The sequence below is a fragment of the Trachemys scripta genome, chromosome 10 (genome assembly GCF_013100865.1).
Source record: "Trachemys scripta elegans isolate TJP31775 chromosome 10, CAS_Tse_1.0, whole genome shotgun sequence".
Lineage (NCBI taxonomy): Eukaryota > Metazoa > Chordata > Testudines > Emydidae > Trachemys > Trachemys scripta.
The window spans coordinates 64,593,245-64,610,895 of record NC_048307.1 but is presented as its reverse complement, the minus strand read 5'-3'; positions in this window follow the sequence as shown (position 1 = coordinate 64,610,895).

Genomic DNA, 17,651 nt, shown 5'->3' with positions numbered 1-17,651 from the left:
TATCCTAATTTCAGAGGAACCTGATATTTTACAAAAATCCTGAAAGCCATCATTTGTCTTCCCCCAGCTGGGGGTAATCTGACCTACAGGGAGTTATCACATCTGGCTGAACTGAGATTTTTTGCAGAATGGAGTTTATTTGGCCTGCGCTATATTAAATTGTCTTTGACATGCTTGCAGCCCTTTAGTGTTCACTTAATATGAGTTAGTTCACTTGCATGATAGTTAACCAAAATGGTGAATTTTATGCAAAATATTAATGAGAAACAAATTGTGAATTTGTAACCATACTAGATGCTTGAAGAGTTGCACTTGTCCAATCAGGGCACAGAAACATACCACATAACTAAATGTGTTCAATCAAAACTTGGCTAAAGTACTAACCAAGAACAATCTACAGGTCAAGAATTATTCACAAAAATTGTTCAACAGATAATGAATCAATTTGAGACAATCATGATCTGGGACCTAGACAGTTCATGAACCGAAAAAAAATTGGAATTAATTGATGTTATTTAGTTTAATTTATTTACCTAGTTCTAATTCTAAACCGGAGATGAAGGAATGATATTTCTGAGGTGATCCAGGAGAAGAGCAATGTGTGGATAAATGAAGAGGTTTCCAAATGGCTTCTTCACCTCTTATGTCCCACACTGTCATGAACAGCTTCTTCGGGCTCAGAGTGCTTTCGTTCCCCTGAAAATGTCGGCTTTTGCAGAAACCTGTGGATTTCCCCCTCCCTCTCATCTGCTAAAACCACAATTGAATCATTTTTTGTTGTTCTTCAGGACCCAAAAACCATTTTGCTACTGAAAATATTGGGCGTATAAACCACATGGAAAACAAGTATTATGGGATACTAGGCACAAGCTTTGAAGGGAGTGGAAACTGGAACTCAGGTTACTAGCAGGTACAACTGGAGGCAGCTAATACCCACCCATCCAAATAATGCCCTATGAGAGGTTAGGTCTGTACTTCAGATCCCTATTCATCTCTTAATAGCAACTTGACTTACCAATTGATGGAGCATTTGCACAAATAAACAAAATATATAAAATATATATTTGCTCTCTGATTCTGAAGACAGCAAGCACAGGTGATTGCCACTGCTGTGCAATTCCTAGAAACAGTCTCTGCACAAACTATCTCAAGTATTTCTAGGAGCAGGCAGAGACATCTTTGAAATGCCTGAAACAGCATGCTGTAAGAAATCTCAAAGAGAGAATTCAATGTGCCAAGCTTGACAGAGGGCAACAGAAAACTTCCAAGCTGTCCAAATTCAGGAAGAATTAATTGTACCTTCTTTTTATGTACGGAGCTTTGGAAATATCTCTGAATACAGAAAATTCAGCAAAGACTGACAAGAGCCCTCCCCCTAATTTCTTCAGTCTAAACAGAAGAGAGAACAACATGTTGCAACTGTTTTATTTTACAAATGTTTGAGATTCTACAGTTGGGGGTGGGAGTTTTAAAGTCAGCTACACAAGAAGCCTATAATTGAGCCTTTCCTTCTGCTAAGTCCTTCCAAGGGACTGAATCAACATGTTCTTATGCAGCCCCTATAATGCACACACATAGAGCCAGGTCTTCAGCAAGTGTAAAACCATAGCAATGGAGGTGCAGAAGTTTACATCAGCTGAGGGTCTGGCCCATAATATTTGCCACATTCTAATTCAGAGAAGTGACCAAAAAATTAAGAGAAATACATTCCTAGATTGCTACTGCATTTCCAAGTCAGGTTCTAGCACTGATGCAAGTAGTTAGAAGACCGCAGTACATGGTCAGATGAGGCCAATGGGACTACACAAATTGATATTAGGCTCATGGGTTGGGGCAAGTTATGCTCTCAGTACATCTGGGAAAGTTTTCAGATGTTCAACACTTTCAAGACAGCTTTGAAATGAAGTTACACCTTGTTTTCTCTATCCCTGAGACGATCAGCTACTTCGGTCTCCCGGGCAAAATAAGATGCTGTTATTGCTTGTAAGTATGGAGTAAACATGGTGTGATTTTGAGTCCCCGAATCACCTAGAAATAAACGTCTGTGCTCTCTTCTCCAGTTCACAATGCAAACATGTTTAATCTAATTTCTAGAGCTGACCAAAAAAATTCTGAAGTTGCTTTAATTGAAAAATGGCCTTTTTAAAAAACAATTAAAAAAAAAAAAATCTTATGGCTGAAATCCTGCCATTACTAAAATTAATGTGAGTTTTGTCATTGATTTTTGTGGAGCCAGGATTTTACCCTATACCTTTAAAAAAATTGTTAGCAAAATAGCTATTGAATTTTTTTGTTGAATGAAAATTTCAAAAACCATTCATGTGTCCAATATAAATTTCATCTCACTCACTCCAGCCCCTAAAAGATTCTGAAAAAAAAAAAAAAATGAATCGACCAGTTTTGAACAATTGACAACTGTAAACAACAGGGGCGGCTCTAGCTTTTTTACCGCCCCAAGCACGGCAGGCAGGCTGCCTTTGGCGGCATGCCTGCGGGAGGTCCGCCGGTCCCGCGGCTTCGGCGTACCCGCCGCCAAATTGCCGCCGAAGCTGCAGGACCTGTGGACCTCCCGCAGGCATGCCGCCGAAGGCTGCCTGACTGCCGCCCTCAGAGCGAACGGCAGGCCACCCCCCCGCGGCTTGCCGCCCCAGGCACGCGTTTGGTGCGCCGGTGCCTGGAGCCGCCGCTGGTACACAATAATAGGTTTCCATTCTTAAACCAGCTCAACCAATCTGAAACCCACATAACTATTGTGGGCTCCAAAGTTTGTCTGACCCCTGAAGTTACTGGGTGTAAATTCTGCTTAGGAGAGAATATAAAGAAGGGGGCAGAAAAGAGACAGGGAGAAAAATGTCCCGTGAAAAAAACCAGGGTAAAAAACAGAGCAATGGGCAGGCAGCATGAATATCTGGGATAGAGTCACAACTGCGAGTGCAGGGAGGTGCAAATTGTCTTCACAGAACAACTTTGCCGGGGAGTTTCCTCCAGGGAGGGGACAGCCTCAATCTTGGCAGCTGGATCTAAGGCTGCAGTGGGGAATCAGCACACCCCCTCCTTACTCAACACTGCCCATGTTTGGAATTGTGCTGACTAGTTGTGAGGCCCCCCCCAGTGGACGGGAGGGTGTGGGTATGATGCACTGCTGCAAGCCATTTTTGGGTGGACTTTCCAACTGCCGTGGTGTCTGAGATCTGTGCCAGCTGTATTAAATCTGACCCCAGTATCAACCTAGGTTTTGTGAATTGCCCTTCTTTCCCAATTTAGCTCATTCTTCCGTTTACCTAGATTGTTTTTTTTTTAATTGAATTACCCTAGAAAACAACATGGGTTTATAGTACAGGGAAAGGGGAAAAATAGGTGTATGGACCTGCAACCCCTGTGAATTTGGCTTCTGAGGTTTGCAAACCCTGTATTCCATGGGCCTCCCTCACCCCTGCTTAACATGAAAAATGGATACATTTGCATTTTGCCTGATGACGTCTTTTCACCAGGTGTGATTCTCCCTTATCCCAAATGCTGGTGTCAAAAGCTGGGTTTTGTATTTTCTGCCTACACAGAAAATTACTTTTGCATATGGTATTTATGCCACTTTTGTGTGCAATATGTTCATTCGTTCTAACTCCCACCGTGCGAAAGCTCTAGCAGTGGGAAGAAGGGTGAACAGCAGGCCAAATCCTTCTACTTGTGAGTGGAAAAGAAAAGTTGTAAAGCTGCAAATGATTTCTTTTTTGTTTTGTTGAAGAAGAGGGAGAACAGGAGCAAAGGACAGGGTGTTCCTTCTGCAGAGAAGAGAGGAACAGGCTGGTACAAGTACAGCAGGAGCAGCAGCATCTCTCATGCCGTAGCCTCTTAAAAATATGCTTGTACTCCGGACCCTTTAGATGAGATCCCATTGATCTCAATGATGAAGGACTGAAGGATTTGGTTCTGGGTACAAGGCACAGGGACAAAGAGGGAATCTAAAGAGAAAAACCACCCTAGAGAATATATCCATAGGAAGCAATGCTATTGGAGAGAGAGAAAATAAAACCATCAGTGTTTTTAGATCAGCATTCAAATGGGGTCGGAGAATGCATTAGTGGAGGGCAGGAAGGTAGATGCTGCAGATCGAGTACACTGAAAAATAACCATGCAATAGCACGGGGAGAAAAACCTTTGCACATCATGCAGAAAATCATCAGCTATGCAATAGGGAGGCATAGACGGAGGAGGAGGTGGAGAAGCAATCAAGATCTCGGTACGTATCAGTGATAACATCCACTGAGTGGCTTGACATCCATTATTTCTTTCCTAGTCATAGGCACTGCTAGTACCAGAGGAAGCCATGTGACTGGCAAGGCACATAGGTGAACTGTCACTCACCTGGCAAAACCTAATATTTCAGAAACGTTTGAAAAGGCAAAAGAATGCAGAAGGGACCATCCCACAGGCCACAGAAATAAATGCATTTCGGCTCAGCTGCCCACTTTGCAGTGTTTATTCTAGTATTGTCTGTGTTGCTGAACAATGGAATTGCCTGTCTGCTGCTAATGTCATTCATTAAAAGAGAGAAAAAAGGGAACAAAGTTCTTTTGTGTGCCTTAGAAGAGCCCAGGGTGACGCACTGAACTTCAGTAGGAGCCTGGGAGCATTCAATGCATTGCAGCAGGTGTCCAGCATCTCATAGGGTTGGGCCCCAGGTGATGAAAAGATAGAGGTGCAATAATGAAGAACAAGCAGGCACAGACAGCGAGAGATATGGAGGCTAAATGCAAACAAAGAGGTTTGTGCAGGGTATGTTTTTGCTAATGAGAGGAGGGAGAGCAGCTCGGAAGTTTGGCTCGTTAGTAAAGCTGGAAGATGCGACTCCCTATAAGTCACACTCCCTGTAAGTATGGGATTACACTTCTGTAGCTTCTAAAGGCCAAGATCCTTCATCCATTCCCTCCCACAAGCTCTCTGTGTGTCACTGGCCCCCTTCCCACTCTATTGCAGGAACTCCCTGCAGCCCCTCATCCCCTCCCCCATGCCAGAGGCTGCGTGTGCCCACTTGTTCCCCCTTTCCTTAAATGCTAGGGTCACTGTGTGGCTGCCTATTCTTCCCGCCCCATACTGCAGCCCCTCATCCCCTCCCCTCTATGCCAGAAATCTGTGTGGCTTCCATTCCCCCACTATAATTTCTTTTCTTTTTTTGCCTGGGAGATGAGTCATTCGGGGCATCAACATATTCAGCTCTAGCAGGAGGGCAGGAGAGTGGCATTGCAATGCTGGAAAGTGTTAATGGATGCCATTTCTTTGATGGATGGAGAATAGTGCATGTTGAAGTTGCTGGGTCTGGTAACCAGATGCCAGGGCTCCCATGTGTCCCCCCCATTTCACTCTCTGGTTTTCCAGTTTTCACCGAAATCAGTAGGGTTCTGCCAAGAACAGCCCCTGAATTTTTGGAATTGATCAGCTGCAATGAGCAAAAGCGATTGCATTACATCCAAACAGCCAGAGAAGTGCCACAAAGCTGAGTGAAGGGCCTGGCAGGCTTAACGATTAGTTAAGCACATGTTACTATCTGGGAACGTAGAGTCCAATTCTGCAGTGCTTTATTGAGCAAAAATCCCACTGAGGTCCAGGGAGCTCTTCCATGGGGTGACCTTGTGTGACTGCTATAGCCAGATGAATACAAATAGAAGAAAAGATTCATATGAGCCCTCCTCATTATTTCCACATCAAAACTGCTGACTTCCACACAACTCTGATCTGAATTTATCCAAGCATTCCAGTCAGGACACAGCCTGGGGAATGTCACAAAGATGAGGTCTTCCCTTACATTATTTACACAATGTCACAATTACATGCTTCCATATACAAGGAACAGACTTTTTTCTCTCCACAGAATTTCAGAACTTGCATCTCTCATCCCTGGCAAAAGCAGGAAGTGCAGGAGCATGCAAAAGTATAAATACAATGAATGCTCAGCAAAGGGGTTCTGGACGCATTCAGACCAGGGCCGGATTAAGCTTTTGTGAGCTTGGCGCCAAACATGGGCCCCCATGGAGGCAATGGAGCATGGCGTGGGGAGGTCAGTCCGCGGAGCAAGGGGCCAGCCAGAGGCAATGGGGCATGGCATGGCAGGGGTGGCCCTACTCCGCCCAATGCGAGGGCACTATTTACAAACCGGCAGTTGCCAGACTCACAGTAGCCTACTCGGCCCTGAGCTGCCAGCATGTCCCTTCCCCTCTGGGGTGGACCTATGGTTTGCCACACAGCCCCCCCACCCAATACCCCTCTGACTCCCTATGGCCAGAGGCCCCCCGGACCCATGCTTGAAAAATAAGAATATAACAGTAGGGATATATTACAGACCACCTGACCAGGATGGTGTTAGTGACTCTGAAATGGTCAGGGAGATTAAAGAGACCACTAAAATAAAAAACTCAATAATAGTAATGGGGGATTTCAACTATCCCCATATTGACTGGGTACATATCACCTCAGGAAGGGATGCTGAGATAAAGTTTCTTGACACCTTAAATGACTGCTTCTTGGAGCAGCTAGTCCTGGAACTCACAAGAGGAGAGGCAATTCTTGAGTTAGTCCTAAGTGGAGCACAGGATCAGGTCCAAGAGGTGAATATAGCTGGACCTCTTAGTAATAGTGACCATAATATAATTAAATTTAACATCCCTGTGGCGGGGAAAACTCCACAGCGGCCCAACACTGTAGCATTTCATTTCAGAAAAGGGAACTACACAAAAATGAGGAGGTTAGTGAAACAGAAATTAAAAGGAACGGTACCAAAAGTAAAATCCCTGCAAGCTGCATGGAAACTTTTTAAAGACACCATAACAGAGGCACAACTTAAATGTATGCCCCAATTTAAAAAACATAGTAAGAGTACCAAAAAAGAGACAACGTGGTTAAACAACAAAGTAAAAGAAGCAGTGAGAGGCAAAAAGGCATCCTTTAAAAAGTGGAAGATAAATCCTAAAGAGGAAAATAGAAAAGAACATAAACTCTGGCAAATGAAGTGTAAAAATATAATTAGAAAGACCAAAAAAGAATTTGAAGAACAGCTAGCCAAAGACTCCAAAAGTAATAGCAATTTTTTAAAAAATACATCAGAAACAGAAAGCCTGCTAAACAACCAGTGGGGCCACTGAACAATTGAGATGCTAAAGGAGCACTCAAAGATGATAAGGCCATTGAGGAGAAACTAAATTAATTCTTTACATCGGTCTTCACCGTTGAGGATGTGAGGAAGATTCCCAAACCTGAACCATTCTTTTTGGATGACAGATCTGAGGAACTGTCCCAAATTGAGGTGTCATTAGAAGAGGCTTTGGAACAAATTGATAAATTAAACAGTAATAAATCTCCAGGACCTCATGGTATTCACCCAAGAGTTCTAAAAGAACTCAAATGTGAAATTGCAGGACTACTAACTGTCATCTGTAACCTATCATTAAATCAGCTTCTGTACCAAATGACTGGAGGATAGTTAATGTGATGCCAATTTTTAAGAAGGGATCCAGAAGTGACCCTGGCAACTACAGGCCAGTAAGCCTCACTTCAGTACCAGGCAAATTGGTTGAAATTATCATAAAGAACAAAATTCTCAGACACATAGATGAACATAATTTGTTGGGAAATAGTCAACATGGTTTTTGTGAAGGGAAATCATGCCTCACCAATCTACTAGAATTCTTTGAGGGGGTCAACAAGAATGTGTACAAAGGAGATCTAGTAGATATAGTGTATTTAGATTTTCAGAAAGCCTTTGACAAGGTCCCTCACCAAAGGCTCTTAAGCAAAATAAGCAGTCATGGGATAAGAGGGAAGGTTCTCTCATGGATTCATAACTGATTAAAAAGTAGGAAACAAAGGGTAGGAACAAATGGTCAGTTTTCAGAATGGAGAGAGGTAAATAGTGGTGTCCCCCAGGGATCTGTACTGGGCCCAGTCCTATTTAACATATTCATAAATGATCTGGAAAAAGGGGTAAACAGTGAGGTGGTAAAATTTGCAGATGATACAAAACTACTCAAGATAGTTAGGACCCAGGCAGACTGCAAAGAGCTACAAAAGGATCTCACAAAACTGGGTGACTGGCAGATGAAATTTAATGTTGATAAATGCAAAGTAATGCACATTGGAAAACATAATCCTAACTAACTAATATATATATATATATATATATATATACACACACACACACACACACACGCAATGATGGGGTCAAAATTAGCTGTTACCGCTCAAAAAAGAGATCTTGGAGTCATTGTGGATATTTCTCTGAAATCATCCACTCAATGTGCAGCGGCAGTCAAAAAAGCGAACAGAATGTTGGGAATCATCAAGAAAGGGATAGATAATAAGTCAGAAAATATCATATTGCCTCTATATAAATTCATAGTATGCCCACATCTTGAATACTTCGTGCAGATGTGGTCGATCCATCTCAAAAAAGTTATATTGGAATTGGAAAAGGTTCAGAAAAGGGCAACAAAAATGATGAGGGGTATGGAACGGCTTCCGTATGAGGAGAGATTAATAAGACTGGGACTTTTCAGCTTGGAAAAGAGGCAACTAAGGAGGGATCTGATAGAGGTCTATAAAATCATGAGTGGTATAGAGAAAGTAAATGGGGAAGTGTTATTTACTCCTTCTCATTATACAGGAACAGGGGGCCACCAAATGAAATTAATAGGTAGCAGGTTTAAAACAAACACAAGAAAGTATTTTTTTCCACGCAATGCACTGTCAACCTCTGGAACTCCTTGCCAGAGGGTGTTGTGAAGGCCAATACTATAACGGGGTTCAAAAGGAAGCTAGATGGACCTATCTTCTATGAATCTATCAATGGCTATTAGCCAAGATGGGCAGGAATGGTGTCCCTAGCCTCTGTTTGCCAGAAGCTGGGATTGGGCGACAGGGCATGGATCACTTGATGATAACCTGTCTGTTCATTCCCTTTTGGGGCACCTGCCATAGGACAGGATACTGGGCTTGATGGACCTTTGGTCTGACCAGTATGGCCATTCTTATGGTCTTATGACCCACTATGCCCAGCGCCCCCCCGAGACCCACTCACATGCACAGTGCCCTGCACAACACCACCCCTGCCCACAGCCCCACTACAACTGCCCAGCACCCCCCACACAGAACCCCCATTCCATAGTGCCCCAACACACACAAATCCTCCCTGCTCCTACACAGCCCAGCACCCTCCCCCCATACTCCCCACAGACCCACTCACCGGCCCTGCTGGGAAGCGACTGTGTCTGCTGGGCTGAGCCGGCAGCACAGCCAGGGCCGGTCCCAGGGCCAGGAATTGCTCCGTTCCCTCGGGAGTGGCACAGTCAGCCAGGCCGGGACCTGCCCCGGCCGGGGTCCCTCAAGACACACTTGCCTGGAGGGGCCCTGCCAAGCCCTCCACACTATTCCCCTCCACACACATGCTGGGCTGAGACCGGCCAGGCTTCTGCACCAGTCCCAGGAGGCTCAACTCTGGGGTGACAGGTGGGGCCCCACTGGTGGTGGGAAGCAGAGACTGCCCAGAGCCGGAGGTGCACTGGAGTCCTACCAGGGGGCTGAGAGGAGCAGGGAGTGGGGCCAGAGGGCAGACAGGAGCCCTCGGCCAGCCAGCAGGCAGGCCGAGAGGAGCAAATGGTGGGCAGGGGGAGCCAGTGGGGTCTCAGGGCACAGTGCAAGCGGAGCAGGCTGGGGCCCCTTCTGAACATGGGTCTGGCTCCATGGAGTCACTGGAGCCATTGTAAACCCGGCACTGCAAGACGCATGCCAAACCCCGAAGTTCTGATTAAGCAAATCATTGTGTCACTCTTCTCTCCTCTTACGAGTCATAGCAACCAGGCAAGGGCTTCTCAGATTTGTTGTTCCAGACAGCATGAGGCGCTAGTGATACCCCCCAGCCCATTCTCTTGAGCATGTGATGGGATCCTGCCAGTTAAACATGTGCTTAAACTCTTAGCTTAATCAGACTGCCAGTTTTGTGATGCTTGTGTCCTTTTAGTAGGTTATTATAAGGAATGTTTCACATTAGAACTATTCAGTGTAAAATTCTGGGTATTGAAAGTTTTTTTTTTTTTTTTTTTTTTTAAAGTTGATAGAACTGTTCTAAATACATGGCCTTGCTTTACTTTTCTGCTAGCATGAATGTGTTGCATTAGAAGACCTAAATTAATGGAAGCAGTGTTATTTATACCAGTAATTAGTTTGTGCTCATTTTTCTTGGAAGCCTTTTCCATCGTTGCTAATACTGTGGGCATGTATTTGTTAAGATCAGAGTTAACATCTACCTCAGTGGGGCAGATTCTCTGCTGCCTTAAAGCTTGTGTGAACTCAATGATTTTCAGTGAGGTCGCCAGTGGGAGTCAGGTCAGTGCAGAATGTAGCCCTGTGTATTTGCTGAATGATAGGGATGTTCTAATTCAATTGTGTGGTTCTAGAAACAGGGAAAGGACTCCATCACTACCCCCTAGAGGAGCAGAGGGCCTTTTGTGTTGCTTATCAGGGAACTTGAAATATAGTCTAAAGCCAGGTTTACTGGTTGTAGGTATTTGATTACATACTAAATTCAGTGCTCTCCATTGTACCAAGTAACCATTTCACATACAAATAAAAACATACAACAAATAATTTCTTCCATTATCTTCTTATTTAACATCCAATAAACAATTGCCTTAGGTCTTGCAGGTGGGGCAGTTTCATTTTTATAACTTCAACTCAAGCCAAGCAGAGCGGAGTGCCCAAGCTTTTCTTTCCCCTTTCCCAGTGGGCAGGGTAAGGAAGTAGATTTGATTGAGGCAGGGAAAACTTTGCACAATTCATTTTTTAAAATATTTTCCCCTCTAGAAGAAAATCACATGTTGAAAATTTTCCACCAGCTCTAAAAGTTAGTCAACAAATAGTGGGAAATTTCACAATAATTTAATGGACACTCTTATTTTGTCAAAATGCTGAAATCTGAAAAATGTTAACCAGATCGAGTGAGCTTGCCATTTAAAAACTTAGAATTTGTCAACAGATCAACTGCTTACCCACAGCTGTTTCATGTTCAAAAAAGTCTTTGGTACCCCCGTGTCGCAACTGCTGGCAAAGGCTGACTAATGGTGACGACTATGCATATAAACCATTCACTTCAAGCACGGGTTCCTGCACTATTTTCTCTGACATTTCCATTTTCCTTTCATGAAGTAACAATTCCGCACTGAGGAACTATTATTTTTAAGGTTGGGTTTCGTTATACAGTGACACAACTTCCCCAAGGTAGTCACTGAAGGGTAGATTAACAGGCTGTCTCAACCTGGCCTCTCAAACTGTAGAGATATTTTTCTCCCTCCCTCCCCCATACAAACACTTGAACTTCTACAAACAATATGCATGTACGAGCAAATTAAGAAGACGGGGTGATTTTCCTGCTCTACCTTGACCTTTTAGAAAAGGACCAAAAGACATGTCTGAAAAAAAGACAATAGGTGCATTTATAGTCTATTGTTGATACTGCTGCTACCAGCATGGGTGATTCTCTTTTACACTCTCTGATGTCCCAAGAGGTAACCATAGATAGATAGATAGATACCATGGCTTCATTATTATGAAGAAAAAGTAGAGGCAGAGAATTACACGGGCTTAAAATCTTTTGTCCATGAAAGCATCTTTCCAGCAATCTGCATCTACTTGGGATGGAAATAAATGTGGCCAGCACAGCACAGCAAATGTTATTCTCCTTTAACTAGTCCACTGACTGTGGAGTGGGAGGCTCTCTTACAAGCTATGCTTTCTACTACTGTGACTGCATCAAGGACTTCTTTAGTTTCAAATTCATTCAGCATTTTTCTCTCACTAGCTTTTCATATATTGGGTATATGCTAGCGTCATTCTTATATTTGAGCGCTCTCCATTTGCAAGTGAGCATTTCAAGTGAGTGGGAGGTGGGAAGAGGAAAATGTTAGGTGGGAAGAGGAAAATATCTCCCTTTCTGTTTATGAGCTTGCCAACAGAAGCATATGTAGAGTGTGCTTGTTCCAGAAGTCTCTTGAGCATATGGAATGCCAATTTCCAATGAGCTTGAACCTCCTGCTTTGAGCTGATGTATTGGCAAGTTGTTGGTTTGTTTTTGCTTTTTCCCTTCCTGTAATGAGCCAAACTCTTTTTGACATAATGGCCAGTAGCCAAAGTGGCCAAAGATCATACGTGACACCCATGCTTAATTTGTAATGAAGGAGGTGCTGAGGCTCAAGCAATTAGGTGCTGCGGCTAAAGCAATTTTTTTACTTTCATAACTGATGTGTCGAGCCCAGAGGTTCCAGGGCTAAGGTCTGCCAAACCTAGAGGTGCCGGGGCTCAACCCTGGCACAGATTAAGCACTGAGTGACACCAATCACATATTCTAGTTCTGTGATTAATTGTGCAGGGAGTTATGCACAGCCCAGTTTAAATGGCATGCTAAGCAGAGTGAGCGGCCACTATTCTTTATGTTATGGATGGTGCGGACAGCCTTAACTCAGAATGTGCGAGATAAACGAGACAGAAGTGGGCACGAACCACACTCCAAGCAGGTGCTGAAACAAGCCGATGACAATGTGATCTATTTCAAAACCTTTAATAAATTAAGCTAAACAGTTCCCAATGACACTAGCCTTGGAAAAGGACAAGACACAGCTGGCAGACTTGTACATTCTCCAATCTGTCTGTAACTGACATCCAGCATTTAATCAGAAGGCTGCATATTACATGTGCCGATGTGACCTTGAAGTGCCTCAGCTTGCCTTAGAATAGTCGATGGGCATGAGCCAAAACTCAAATCCAGCACACCAGTACTTGAGGGAGGAGGAATCCAATCCCAAATCTGACTTTCTCAGGGGGCTGCTATTGCTGTACCTAGCTGAACAAAAACCCTGGACTTGACAATTCCCTATATTCAGAGAGTCGAAGATACGGCTCTAGACTGAATTTCATTCCTTATTTCCTTCCCTCTATAGCGAGGGTCATATTCTCAGCTGGAGTAAATCAGCATTTCTCCACTGAAGTCAGAAATGCTATGCCACTTTCCAGTTGCTGAGGCCCTGCCCCAGCATACATTAATCTTCCTCGCACAATTTCATAAACCGAATAGTCTGTTTTGTTCAAAGAAAAAACATCACAAAAGGATCAGGGTAATGTTATTTTTTGTCAGTGGATTTATCAATACTACAGTCATATATAAATATACATCTGTGCAGGTGGGCTGCTCGTTGTGTACTGTGCACATCTTGCTTCTGCAGCTCCCTTTTTATGCTGGGACACTTTTTGTGCTGCAGAAGACACTTTTTTTAAATGTCAACATGTTTGCCAGGCTCATGAGTTATATTAAGCCATTTCTGGGTGATAAAAGCTGGAAAGTTGTATGCTTCCCCAGGTCTCAGAAGCATGCCCATTCTGCCTTCTCATGATTACCCTGCGGTTGCAAGTATTATTTGTTGTTGTTTTCAGCTCTCTTAGGTTCTTTGTTATTTCAGGCTTTTCCCACCGCAGCCTTTATTTATCCTCTAATGGCATCTCAACGCTGACAGTCCCAGGTTTTCACCCTACTTCCTGTGAATGACACCTGTGTGGCAGATGGTGCAAACGGTCTAGTATATATTTTCTGGATCGATGTAAGAAAACTAAGCTGTCAGACTGCTGACTGCTTTGGCCTTTTGCCTTATGGCATTAAAGGCTGGTTAGGGAGAGCGACATTGCCTGAAAATAATTTCGATTGAAATAACCTGGACCTCTGTATGGTGACTTTGGAGTGTGGCTTTCCCTTAACTTCTTGACTCAATTTGTGTTCCATTATTACCCTCTGACCCAGACTTCAGAAAAGGTTCTAGATTTTATCACTACTTCCCTCTCCTTTCCTTCCTTAATTAAACGGAAAGACAGAGGTTTTGACAGACCAACTTTGCCTCCTATTAGATTCTTCTTTTTTTTCCCCTGCAGCAAAGTATAGGAAGCTTTGTAGATTCATGAATAAAACAACATTTTATACTGATAAAGCTCCTTCTCTACAAAGTTTACAAGGCCCTTTACAAACATTAATGCATTAAGACTTGCAATACCACTGCAAGGTGGGTCAGTATCATCCAGTCGTTAGGGTAATAGCCTTGGAGTCAAATCCCTGCTTGCCATAGACTTCCTGTGTGCCCTTGGGTGAGTCACTTACTGTCTCTGTGCATCTGTAAAATAGGGATGAATCCCTACCTTGCAGGGGCACAGTCACTATTAAATACATTAAAGATTTCAAGCTGTTGAGCTCCTATGATAATGGGGGCCAGATAAGCACTAAACACAGAAGTACTGTGGGCAGTGGTAGTCTGGGGTATAGCCAGGGATAGAAGGTGGGTCTTCTGAGTCCCAGTCCTATGGCTAATCCACAGGACCAGGATGCTCGCAGGTTGCGTGTGATACCTCTACAAAATTAAAAATCTTTATTATACCTCTTCAGTAGACCTTGGTCTGTTTTTATACAGCTCATACATTTTGCAGGAGTGATTTATTTTGAAACGGAAGAAATAACAACAAAAACAAAATCTGCATGAGTGGGCACGGAGTTCCTCTCCTCTGCAATACCCTAGATCAGCTCTGCCTCACACACTGGCAGCTGCCCCTATGGACAAGCAGCCTTCGGAGACATTTAAACGTGCCATAGAGAGACAGCAAAGACATCAGAGCTACATCGCTACACATGCAACAAGTCTCCTAACAGTTTAAGCGGTGGAATGAAGAAATGGAAAAGGAGAGTCCCTTCTAACTTGGGTTTGGTGGATTATAAATGGCAGAGTCTGTCGAAATTCAATCTTTTTTCCTGATATTTTCCTTTTTCATTATAATTACCATGTCTGAAAATGGTCTTTGCTCATTGGTTTGCTATTACAGTGAGTCTTTCAGGAACTAAAGAAAATGAGTGCTGAGACTGACATGAACTAAAGAAAATGAGCAGAAAATTGAAATAGCAAGGTTGGCTAGATCGCTTTATTTTTGTTGATGATAATGAGGTAGTTTACTTGAAATATTTTATTTTGCTACATTGCAACACGATCTGTTCCATATGTTCCCAGATGGAACTTAACCCCCCCAGAAAATTAGGTTATTTATGTTTCTCTTTTGACTTGCTGTGTTCTGTGCTAAGGATACTGCATGTGAGGTGAAATCAATGCAGCTTGTGATGAGGTAGTAAAAGGTACATTTAAAAGCGGTGTTTATTATTGGATATTGTGCACTGTGTGCGTGGACAACACAGGCAGCGTGCAAGTGGTATATTAGTTAAGTACTTGTATGGTGTCTTTCCTCAAGAAACTCACCCAAAAACTATTCCTCATGGAGTTTGTCCAAACAGTCTCTTTATATTGGCAGATTGTTAGGTATACAGTGCAGAGCTCCTCTGAGTGTGCAGTCTTCTCCTTGCTTTACAATAAAGACTGTTGCAATCTGCTCTATTAGGCTCCTAACTGATTCATTTAATCCCATACACATGTTGCCAGCACATGTTAGTTAAGGCCTGGAGTTCTGTGTAGCTCCCATTCACATCTGCATACCTACTCATTTTCTGGCTCCCGGAATGAATCTGATTCACGCTTAGCCTGATTGCTCTTCTAGAGGAAGAAAGTGGCTATTGTCCTTAGAAGGTGACTTCTTTAAATATGAGCCATTGGACACAGCAGAAATACACACAAATGAAAACCCATCCAGCCTACTCTCCCTGCCCATGCTCCCAAAGAGAAATTCTTCTGATTAAAGTAACTGGTTTTTTGGCTGTCATGCTAAACCCACGGAACGGGGCTTAGTAAGACAGGAGATCCCATAAGCTTTAAAAAACACCTTTATTTAGGCTCTAACTTTCTTTAAAATGAGAAATAAAAATCAATATAATAATAATAATACATTATAACACATATTCCTATCGCACTTTACAATGTATTAGAGAAATAGGCTGAGTTCTCAAATGTCAACACCTACAGTGCAGCCACAGAACACATGTAAGCTCTTTGGGGCAGGGATTGTCTTTTTGTTCTGTGATTGTAAAGGGCCTAGCAGAGTGGGGTCTAGGTCCATAATTAGGAGCGCTTGGTGCTATTGTAGTACAAATATATAAACAATGATGATGATGAGTCTATGCCTATCACATTTGCAAATGTAGATTTTTTTTTGTACAATGGGCAAATGGTGTAACTGAGGTGCCAATGTCTGACACTTTGTTCCAGCATGTTCTCCATCTCTCATCTAATAAACCTTTTTACCCTGCAGCTGAGAACAAGTGTTTGAATGATGAAAGTGACAAACATCAATGAGCAAAGCCCAAATAAATCACAATTTCTTTTTTAAAGAGGATCATTTTATAATTGCTGTAATGTTCCCCAGGGTCTGCCATTTTGCTTTGTCATGATAATGATACTTCTCAAGTGTCTGAAGACAAAGCTAAGTACACCCTCCTGGGAAAGGAATGTTTCTCAGCATCTTGCACTGTCCTTTTTTATGGTCTCCTGTTGTCTTTTATTATTGAAATCAGCCACCAGAGCAGCATTTGTTGCAAAGAATATGATTTTACATAGTGGCCTGAGGTTAATGTTTTTAAACTTTCAAAAAAGAGAGTTATAATTTGCTGATAAAATAATATACTTGCACTTATTCCTTCCTAGCATTGAAAAGTGGCGCTGGCACAGGTATTCCCTCCTACTTTTAAACAACCTTGAGTCTTCTTCCTTCAACTTCATAAAACAGGCATACATAATATATGTATGAGGAATGGAAAGCAAAATATATGGGCTGGCCAATTGCTATGCTTCTCATTATAACTTTAATGTCGGTGAGGGTCATTGTATCACTTCTTGTCATTTTAGCACTCTGCAGCAGAGTGAAATTGACAAATAGCAGCATGGGGAGAGGCAGTGATGTGAAATTGACAAGAAGCAGCTTGGGGATTGCCAACAGGATGAAATTAAGATGAATCCCTCCCAACTCTGTGCAGCGGCTTTTATCCACACAGAAATCAGTAGGGTTCATCAAGCCCAGCTAAGAGCATGAGCCAGATTCTCACAGGGCATAAATCAGCATAGCTCCAGTGATTTCTCTTGAGGGAAACTGATTTATGTCATCAAAGTGGAAATTGGACACCTTGACCTCCTCCCATTTAATCACAGGCATTAGCTGAGATCCAACCTGGTTTTGTTTATACTGTTTTTATAGTTTGGCTCTTTACTGGCCCAATGTATCATTCTGAAAGGGGTAGGAAAGGAAGAAAGTGAAGAAATCATCCCTTTACTTCTAAACTTTTGCATAAGCCTCTCTTGTCCCCAACCAAAATCCTTCCCTGACCGCCATGTCCTTATTTTTCTACTTTTGAAAGTATGGTCATCCTGTAGGGGAGTGTACGAAAGAAACTCACTACTGGAAGCCCACCATTTATTTTAGGCAACTGCTGCCACTGCAGTTAGTGCCAGATTGTTGCTTGTGCAGGTGCATGATGAGTAGCCTGCAAGGGCCAGGGACAAACAGATATATACTAAACACCACCCTCACCCAGGCCTCCCACATGGCAATAGGCTGCCAAGGCACTAGGGAGACTGGACCAAAAAAATACCAAACCTAAATTATCTAAAAAAAAAGGACACAAGTTGCCTTTCTTTTCAGGTTAAAAAGTA